Source organism: Olea europaea, unplaced genomic scaffold, assembly GCF_002742605.1.
Source record: "Olea europaea var. sylvestris unplaced genomic scaffold, O_europaea_v1 scaffold2648, whole genome shotgun sequence".
Classification (NCBI taxonomy): Eukaryota; Viridiplantae; Streptophyta; class Magnoliopsida; order Lamiales; family Oleaceae; genus Olea; species Olea europaea.
In genome coordinates, this window is record NW_019244837.1 from 59,772 (window position 1) to 63,893 (window position 4,122).

Consider the following 4,122-nt stretch of genomic DNA (forward strand, 5'->3'; position numbering starts at 1 on the left):
ACCGCAATGTATGTGTGTGGTCTCGAATTTGTAAAGGTTTTATAATTTTGTTTGAAATTCTGATGGCAAGCAACAATAAAGATTTATTTTTTTAAGAATATTATAATTTTTTGAAAAATTGGGACTTTTGTTGCAATTAGTTTGTTATTTTTCTTTTGTTTTGTTTTTGCTTTAAATAGAAGGGAAAATTGTAAAAAATGGATGAAAATGTCAAAAAATGAAATATATAGACGTTTTCTGCCAATTATCCAATTTATTTTTTTTCCATGCAAATTCTATGCTTACAATGAAACGCGCCCTTATTGTTAATGGTTTGGGGATTATTTCATGACTTTATAAAGTAAAAGTTAGGATTGGAGAGTTTTCTTTAAAAATTAATACTAGCTATGATTCACCGTCAGATAGATTTTATTATTAGGCCATTGTATGAGTCCCATTTTATCGAAAAAATTATTTTTTCTCAAAACTCACTTCTAACCACATATTCTTCTAAGGAAAAAAAAAAAAAAAAAAGGCACTATTCCAGAATAATATTTTCCCCCAAAATGGGGGGTCAACTTGGCATTTGTCTCAATTTTCATCAATAGTTTGGTATTCTTTATGAAACAATGAACTCTTGATTTTCAAATTCTCGAGAATCCACCTAGCCGATATGATTTTAAAGTGTTTATATCTTGGTGTTTATCATTCTCACTTTATTTCCTGCCACATCATATATATTAAGTTGTCATTTGGTTTTGATAAAATCAAATTTTTAGTAAATTTTGATAAAAATTGATGAAATGTATGGTTAAAAAGTTAATAAAAGTTGTTGCCACATGAAATGTGTGATTAAAAATGAATTTTAAGAAATGAGGGTTAAACAATGACTAATAAGATAATTTTTGTTAGGTCTATTCATACTTATAGTCAACTATAATAATGAATCAAATAGAGCTTTCTAGTGCATATTGGGATGAGAATATGTCTTCTCCATTCATTATAATCACATAACAAGCCCCTTTCTTTTCCTATTTAAATGGTAGTGCTCATCTCTCCACAAGCTGAGGAAATGTTTGTCAGAGGGCTTTGCATGAAGAGGTAGAGAGTGGATTGCAGCCAGGAATAATTTGCCGGCATCCATGTATATTGGTTCAGGAAGAAATTGTGCTTGCAATTGCTTTTAATCGGCAAGTTATTCCTGGTTATATTTGACTCTCTTCTTCTTATGCAAGGTTCTCAAGACATTATTTAAGAGAGTCGAACTTACTCATAAGTAAATTTTTTGTTCCAGCAAAGGCAGATGAAACCATGCTCTAAATAGATTACTTATTAAGAGATTTACATTCCACTTTTAATGTAATTCTTGTTCATATGAATGCTTCTGTTCATTCTTCCATCACCTGAATGTATATATTGCATGAAATCACCGTTTGATGATAAGATCGTGCTTTTGCATATTTCATCAATTTTTATCAAAATCTACTAAAAATTTGAAATTTAGCAAAACTAAATGAGAGTAAGTGTAAGTAGGTGAACATATTGTAAAGAAATCAATCTTTTTGGTTAATTCAAATGTATCAACACTATTGAGAGACAGATCAACAAAAGTTTTCTGACATAATTGATTTTAATATTTGTGACATATTATTTGGTCAAGATTTGAGGCACTTTCACATGCGAGGCAAACCTCAAAGCATAAGCCTCGGATGCTTTTCAAAATAAGGTTCCCCATAAAACTTTAAACTTTGGACACCTTGAGCAAATAAGATGGGAGTTCGACTATTTCCTGATACGAAACTGAAAGCAAGGACAACAATGGCAGAAAATAAAAATGAAAAAGCATAAGAGAACTAGGAGAAGGAGAAAACTTGGAAGAAAGAGAGAAAATAAAAGGGAAGCAAAGATGTTGAAATGAGAGAACAAAAGGGAAACCACTACTTTCTTTTTGTCGCCCATTCTTTTAATTATTTTACCTTCTTTATTGCATCCTCGTTCTTCCTTAAGTATGTTTGTTCCAATTTTTTGGCAGGCGAGTTCATGCTTTAAGTATGCCCTAAGTGAGATATTCGCAAACTGAAATTTCAAGCCTCTTGATTTGGATCGTTTAGGGTCCGTTTGATTTGTGTTTTAGTTTTTAATATTTCAGCTTTTAGCTCATTTTAGTTTTCTACTCTGGATGTCTATTTTAAAATTGTTAAAAATGTGTTTACTTGTTTAGTTTGTTATTTTGAAAAATTATATCTTGAAATGGAAGATCAAAAAACATGTTTGATTTCAAATTTTGAAAAATTATTTAATGATACTTTATTTCATGAAATTTGATTATTCAATAATATATTATCAAGTAGCAGACACATTTTAAAATTTTTGAATTTTACAATATTTTTTCTCTCTAAAAATTATATTAAAATGATTAATAAATTGAGTTAATAATATAGAAAATAAAACTGAAAATTATTTTTTATTTTTTCAATTTTTTTTTAGAATTTTAGTTTTTAGTATTTTAGATTTTATTTTTTACAAAATTTTTATTTTTTTATTTTTAAGAAGTTATCATTTATTTATAGAATTTTTTTTAAATTTTAAAATAATTTTTTTTTAAATTTTAAATTTTTTAAATTTTATTTAAACGGTTATTTTTCATATTTTGAGTGCTTTCAGAATTTTCACTGAAAAATTTAAAACGCCAAAAATGCTTTTCGAATTTTATGTTATAAGTTTGACTATTTTTTTTGAAAATGCATCGTATCAAACATTTTCAGTATTTTACAAAGTTGAAAATTGATAATTGAAAAAGACTTGAAAACAACAAACCAAACACCTCCTTATTATTTTTATTTTGGGCTAGTTAATCATTATAAGAAAATATTTCACAACTACAATAGTTTAAAAATACAATTTCAAAAAACTTATAAAAAATCAGACAATATAGAATTGTGACATGTTTTCATAGATGATTGTGATATGTATATTATAGATTTTGACTGTGATCAGTTTTGTTATCTAATTGTGACCTAAGTATATATTCATGTAATATTACCACCTGAATTATTTTTTTTTTATTTTTTTAAGGTTAATGTTAAGTGGATGCAATAGTTTAGATTTGACCATTACCTAATATGCCCTTGTTTGAGCCACATTATTTTGGGAGGAAAAATGCATTTTTGAATAGTGTATTGATGAAAAAATGTGTGGTTTAATAATAAGAAAAACTTTTGAATATGTGTGTAATATTATTTTATTGAAAAATGTGTAATATATATTATGTCAAATCACTGTTTAAGATGTATTTTTTTCCAAATAATGTAAATCAAACAGGGCCTATGTAATGTTGGGTTTTTCCAACAATCAATTCCTCCTAATGTTTGATTAATGAAATTGAAACTTAAAAAACATGGTTTCAAGTAATTTTTTCTTATTGTAATTGGTCATCTTTCTACATGTGAGTGAATTACCCAAATGGTCATTTATAAAAATTATATAAAGTATAGAGGTATATCTCTATCCTCTATTGAATCTCACAATATTTATTATTTTGTGCTAATGATCCTATTGTCTCTCTCGATAACAACAAAATTCACAAACAATTCAACTAGTGGCCAAGTAATTGAAAAGTATAAAAACGATAATAAACATCCAAACAATTAAATAAATTACCGTCAATTAAATTATTCAAATTAAAAATTCATAACAAGGGTTCATCACATCCTAGTAAATATGAAAAATTAGCCTAACATATTTAAATTACAAGAAATCATATATAAGTGGAAAAACATAAACTCGGATTTTTCATAAATTGAGAAAATGAAGACAAATCTTGAAATCTTGAATCTATTCAATGGTTTCTTAATAATTCTCCACTTGCACCCTCTCTTCTTTGTCCAATACCAAGTTTGAATCTTCACTTAATTGAATTCTTGTAAGTCCTCTTCAATTCTCTCACAAAAACAATGAATTCTCCTCCTTTATGATGATAATTGATGAATATTTGAGTATATTATGTATAAAAGAAAAGTATGAGAGCCCCCTTTGTGTATTCTCCTGTTGGGTATCTGTAGTGGCCGAAAATTGGTGAAAAATCACGTCCAAATTGGTTTCCAAATGAGTTCCAATCGAATAAGGAAAGTTACACTCGCGCGC